General features: G+C 40.5%; 1 protein-coding gene and 1 pseudogene across 1 annotated transcript in view; one reads left to right on the top strand and one right to left on the bottom strand.

The window, feature by feature from the left end:
* Positions 1–1,524, top strand: part of LOC102849974 — a 3,187-nt pseudogene extending 1,663 nt beyond the window's left edge.
* Positions 1–6,745, bottom strand: part of SUSD4 (sushi domain containing 4) — a 362,690-nt gene that overhangs the window by 151,267 nt on the left and 204,678 nt on the right. The window lies entirely within an intron of this gene.

Raw genomic sequence — 6,745 nt, forward strand, 5'->3', positions numbered from 1 at the left:
CCCACTTGTACATGTCACCGAGTGCCTTCGACACAACCTGTCCCTTGCCTGCCACTGTGTGAATCCACAGCAGGGACCATTCCCTAGGACGGCCACCCACAGCCCCCGCACCCCATGTAAATATGTCCATTTCTCAGGCAGGGCCAGTGGGCAGCCACCCCAGCCCTCCTCACCCTCACTTGTACAATGTTCTTTTCAAAGGTACTTGGATAATAACAAAATAAAACATTTGTAAACCTTAATAAAGAAAAATATTTACCGATAGCACACAAAGCTCCAGAAAAGAGCAATTTTTTTTAGAAGTGCCAAACTTGGGTGATGAAGGGAGAAATCAGAGGGAGCATACATTTGGGGGTGTGGGTAGCTCTGCCTTTGTTCTAACAAGCACATTGGTGGCAGAACCCTCGCCAGTGCTCACCCTCAGCCGAGCGATCTAGCTAGAGCACTTGTTTCTTTCTTTGGGCTGTGTGTATGCTCCAGGGTGCCACTGGGTCAAAGCAAAACCACAAACACACCAAGGAGTCCAAGCTCTAGGGGGAGAACCCTCAGAGCATAAAAAAAGGTGAAAGAAAAATTTCCCAATAAGGAACAACACACACACACACACACACACACACACACTCTTATCTAACAGTAGAAATCAAAGGTTCCATATTCATTTTCTTGTTTGTGAATTTAATGCTCTGTCATTCTGTAATTTGGTGTATTATCAGCTGCCTATTTAAGAGATATCGAGGGTGCAGAGAGAAACTGATTACTCTTACCACATATTAGGCTAAATAGCTATTTTATATCCCTTAGGAAATACAGCAAGGGAACACTAGAAAGCAAGACTGAGCCAATTACAACAGTAAATATTCCTGCCATACCAACAGTGTGATATACCATTTATTATTACAAACTTAAACTAAGGAGACAACATTTAAATCTAGCCACCTGAAGACATAAATGTGTTGAGGAACGTAGAATTTATCCAGGAAGGCTGAAGCCTTCACCATGTTGGAATCTCATTACTCAGAAACTAATGAACATGATTCACATAATTAGCCACATAATAGCAACTCTGAGTATTTGGGTAGTAATCGGGTTAGGTAACTTTTTTCTAGATATCATGAGAATGTTGTAATGTTTAGGAATTACTAGGAGATGGATATAAAGGCTGCTATGTCTGAGCAAGTACACATACAAAAAGAAGCTGTAATGGCATAATTCAGAGTTTATTAAAATGGATAAAGACCACAGATGTGGAAGTTGTAACACAACACATTTGATGCCAAAACTGACAGTTTTCCTCTCTTGATTTAATTCACTTTGATTACCCAATTATTCCTAAATCCTTCCATTCAGTTTCAGCTGCTAATAAAAGTAATAACAAAGCAAACTCATAATGTGATTTTCACTCCAGTCTCATATTACTCCAGGCTGCGGTATCTTAATATGGAAAGTGGACCAATGTTCATCTATAAGCATAGAAAATCAGGTGTCAGCCAAGAGGAGTCCTTCTCTCCACAGGAAGATGAGTGATATGTGAATCTGACAGTACCTTTAGATTTTTGGATTATTCATTCTTGGAACAATGAAGTAAGGCATGCATACACTAAAGATGCCTTCAAAGATATGGGCCTTATGTCCTCCAGGCTGCCCCATGTTATGTAATGTTTTACGAGTTCATTGTTTTTCAATGTATTATGCTGAGTGAAATATCTCAGTCACAAAAGAACAAACACTGCATAACATCACTGTTATAAAATAGGACAGACATGGGGGGATTAGGGAGAAAAAGGTAAAAGAGTGGATAGATGATGAACACTGCATTAGAACAAATGAGGGGAAGAACTGTCCAAAAAGGAATATATGATTAGGCATTATATGTATGGAAAAAAATCTGGGACAACAGGTGCATTGCAGGGTAGGTTGAGTGGTGTATAAGAAAATGTTCAACAATGAGAAAAATAATAAAAAATAAAACAAATATGTGGGCTTTAGCAAATCAAGGTTCAAAGTTGCCAGTCTAGCTGGCTCAGTGCCCCTGGATGAGTAACTTAACTTCACTGCATTTTAATTTTGTTTCATTAACGAGGGAGTTGGATAGCTTCTCAGGTTCCTTCCATGAAGAAATTCTATGACTGGCAGTACGTTTTGATAACAATTCTTGAGCATCTCTAAAAGCATCCAGACTAAAGCAGCCTAGAACACTTGTGAGTGATTTCAAAGAAAAAAATAATTTTTAAAATGGATATAATTGATAAGGTTATATTGTTGTTGTTATGTGCTGTTGAGTCACCTGAACTCATAGGAACCCCTATGTACAATAGCTCTGAAGCCCGCTCTGTCTTGAGCCAGTCTCACTGACTCAAACACACCTACCCCCATTGCTTTAGTCACTGTATCAATCCGTCTCATTCGGGGTCTTCCTCTCCTGTTGTTCCTCCACCCTTCTGTGCATGATGTCCTTCTCCATGGATTGGTGCCTTCTGGCCACATGCCCAAAGTAAGTAAGATGGAGCATCAAAATCCTAGCCTCCAAGAAGAAACTTGGTTTGACTTTCTCCAAGACAGATCTATATGTTTTCTTGGCAGTCCATGGTATGTTTAAGACTCTTTTCCAGCACCACAACTCAAAGACATCAGTTCTTCTATCGTCACTGGTCATTATCCAGCTGCCTGATGCATAGTAAGTAATTGCAAAGACCATAGACTGGATCAGGTGCACCTTAGTCTCTAGACTGACATCGTTGTTTCTCAGTACATATTTGGTAACAGGAGTGGCATCCACTTCCTAAACAACATGCCTGGAAACTCTATGAACTGAGAAATATCAACAGTTATAGAAAGGCTTCAAGTTGTTTGTTCATGGGTCGCTATGAGTCGTGCTTGACTCAAAGACAATCAACAACTCTCTATCTATCTATCTATCATCTATCTTCCTCTTTTTCTTTCAACTCTCTATGTTGTTGTTATGTGTCTTTGAGTCGCATACGAATCATAGCGACCCTATGTACAACAGCCCTAAATTCTACCCTATCCTGTGCCAATCTCACCATCTCTGACACACCTATCCCCATTACCCCAGTCACTGAATCAATCCACCTCATAGAGGGTCTTCCTCTCCCGTGCTGTCCCTCCACCCTCCCAAGCATGACGTCCCTCTCCAAGGACTGGTCCTTCCTTGCAACATGTCCAAAGTGTGCCTGACGAAGCTTCAGAATCCTTGCCTCAAAGGAGCAGTCCAGCTTCACCATCTCCAAGACAAATCTGTTTGTTTTCCTAGCAGTCCATGGTATATTCAAGACTCTTCTCCAACACTACAGCTCAAAGGCATCAATTCTCCTTCTATTATCCCATGCCACTGTCCAGCTCTCTGATGTATAACAAGTGATTGCAAAGACCATGGCATGTATCAGGTGCACATTAGTCTCCAGACTGACATCTTTGCACTTCAGCACTTTAGAGGGGTCTCTAACCACAGACTTTGCCATCGTAATATGTCTTTTAATTTCCTGGCTGCTGGTGCCAAGACAGAGGAACACTACAGGAATTGCTGTTGTACCTCTATGTAGCTGACCCTCCAGCTGGTTTTCACAGGGAATAAATTGCATGGGAGGAGACTGCCCATCTTTCTGCCATTGAGTAGCTGACAGATTCAAACTGTCTATGGATTGGCACCACAACTTCTTACTGCTAAGCCATCAGAGTTTCCCTGCATGAATTAGGATGGAAAAGAAACACTAGGTGACAAGAAAGTACTGTGTAAGCAAATTGTCCTCTCTCATCTCTGTCTGTGCACCTGCACATTTGCATGTGTTTATACATGTGTTTACATGTCTGCATGCATCTGCATATCTGTATGTGTATCTATGTGAATCTGCCTTTCTATATGTTACTGTTGTTATTGTGTACTGTTGTCATTGTACTCATAGCTGACCCTCTAGCGGGTTTTCAGAGATAGTGTGTGGTGCTGGAGAAGAGTCTTGAACATAATATGGACCTCTAAGAAAACAAACAGGTCTGTCTTGGAGAAAGAAAGCAAAATTAAGTTTCTCCTTGGAGGCTAGAATTTTGAAGCTCTGTCTCACATACTTTAGGCTTGGCCAGTAGGGACCAGTCCTTGGAGAAGGACATCATGCTCAGAAGGGTAGAAGCACAGTGCAAAGAGAGGCTAAAGACTGGGGAAAATATTTGGCACTAACATATCTGACAAGAAGCTCATAGCTAAAATGTATGGAAAACATCAACACCTCAACAAGAAAAAAAGACAAACAATACAATTATTAAGATAAGCAGAATATAGTCAAAGACACCAAAAAAGCATTCAGATGATTAAGAGACACAGAATCAATGCTCCAGATCACTAGCCATTGTGGCTTTTGTTGTGAAGTATTGTTGAGTTGATGACAACTCACAGACTCTGTGAATATTAGTATGACCTATGAATTACCAGAACTTTGCCATATGCTGCCCACTACTCACTGTTTCTGCTCGAGCCCAGAGTTAAACTCACTGTGTCAATCCATCTTGTTGAAGGTTGTCTTCTCTTTCTCTAGCCCTCAACCTTTCCCAGAAGGGTATCTTTTTTTCCAAGGATTGGACCTTCCTGACAGTATGTCCAAAGTATGTGAGACCAAGTTTTACCATCTTTGCCTCTAAGGAGCTCTATAGTTACATTTCTTCCAAGACAGATTTGTGTGTTCTTTGGTAATTCATGGGCTATTTAGCACTTTTCTCCCACACGGTTCAAAGTCAATGTTTCTGCTCTGTCAGCCTTATTCATTGTCCAACTTTCAGATACAAATATAGAAAATAATCTAAAACACAATGAATTGGATAAGGTGCACCTTAGTCTTTAAAGTGACATTTGTGCCCTTGACAGAAAATTTTCCCACTACAACACATCTTTTCATTTCTTGACTGATGTTACCATAGGTGTTGATTGTGGATACAAGGAAAATTACATCATTAACAACTCCAACTTTTTCTCCACTGGTCCTTGGAGAGGGACATCATGCTTGGTAGTGTGGAGGGACAGCGCAGGAGAGGAAGGCCCTCTATGAGGTGGACTGATTCAGTGACTGGGGTAATCGGGATGGCTGTGTTGGAGACAGTGCGATTGGCACAGGACAAAGCAGAGTTTAGGGCTTTTGTACATAGGGTCGTTATGAGTCACAAACGACTTGCCAGCACATAACAACATCATGATGTTGCCTGTTGGTCCAGTGGTGAGGATTTTTGTTTTCTTGATGTTGAGATGTAACCTATATTGAAGGCTATAGTCTTTCATCTTCTGCAGCAAGTGTTCCAAGTCTTCTTCACTTTCTGCAAGCAAGGTTGTATCATCTGCATAATGCAGGTTTTTGGTAAAGTTTTTCCTAATCTCAATGCCACATTCTTATCCATACACTCTAGCTTCTTAAATGATTTGCTCTGCACACATGTTAAAGGTACAGAAAAAGGATACAAACCGGACACACATTTTTCCTGGTTTTAAACCATGCAGTATTCTCTTTAACGGTTCAGAAAATTGCTTGATGATCTATGTATAGGTTTCGTGTGATCACAATTAAGTATTCTTGTATTCTCATTCTTTTCAATGTTAGACATAATTTGTTATTATCCACACAGTCAAATGTCTTTGCATAATAATAAAAAGTAAACATATTTCTTGAATTCTATGCCTTCACCAAAGATCTGTCTGACATCAACAATGACATTCTTCATTTCATAGCCTCTTCGGAGTCCAGCTTAAATTTTCAGCAGTTCCCTGTCTATAATATCCCAATCATTTTTTTATAATCTTCAACAAGATTTTGATTGCCTGTGCTGTTAATGATATTGTTCAATGATTTACACATTCTATTGGATCACTTGTTTTTAGAATGGGAACAAATATGGATCTCTTCCAGTCAGTTGGCCATGTAGCTGTCTTCCAAATATCTTCATACAGAAATAGTGTGAGTACATCCAGGACTGCATCTGTTTGTTGAAAAATGTCTATTTGTATTCTCTAGAGACTTATATTTTGCCTTCAGTGTAGTTTCAACTTCCTCCTTAATTACCATTGGTCCTTGACCATAGGCTACTCCCTAAAAAAGTTCAGTGTTGACAAATTCTTGTTGGCTGGTACACAGACTCTGTGTATATCTTCTTTGCATCTTCTTTTTGTAACTGACTTATTTCACTCTGGTATATGGTGGCCTAATGGTAAGAATATGTTTGCTGCAATCCCAAGGCACATGGTTTGAATCTGCCAGTTGCTCTGAAAGAGAAGGATGGATAATCTCTTCCCATACAAATGACTGTCTCTGCAAACCTGCTGGAGGGACAGCTATGGGTCAGTATGCTGCAGAAGGTCAAGGACTGCAGCCTTCAATATGGATTGAAGTTCAAAATAAGGAAACAAAGATTCTCACCACTGGGCAGATTGGCAGTATCATGATAGATGGTGAAGAGATTGAAATTGTTGACAGCTTCAGTTTGCTTGGCTGTAACCGCCAGCTGAAACCAACCTGTGGGTTCATATGTGTTCTAGAGTGGAATCTGTGTGGATTAAAAGAAGAGCAGGGACATGAGAGAGTGGGGCAAGACAAAGATTCCTGATCAAGCCCAAATTTATTCGATGAATTCTGCTATAAATAGGCAATGGAGTAGGCCAGGCTGCCAGGGAACCCAGCCCTAGGTTATCAGTTTACAAAAGAGAGGGAGGGGCATGCCCCAAGGTGTTGATTTACAGGTGCTGATTTAAGAGGTA

The sequence above is a fragment of the Elephantulus edwardii genome, unplaced genomic scaffold (genome assembly GCF_000299155.1).
Source record: "Elephantulus edwardii isolate Elephantulus edwardi_28Jun2011 unplaced genomic scaffold, EleEdw1.0 scaffold00218, whole genome shotgun sequence".
NCBI classification, from domain to species: Eukaryota; Metazoa; Chordata; class Mammalia; order Macroscelidea; family Macroscelididae; genus Elephantulus; species Elephantulus edwardii.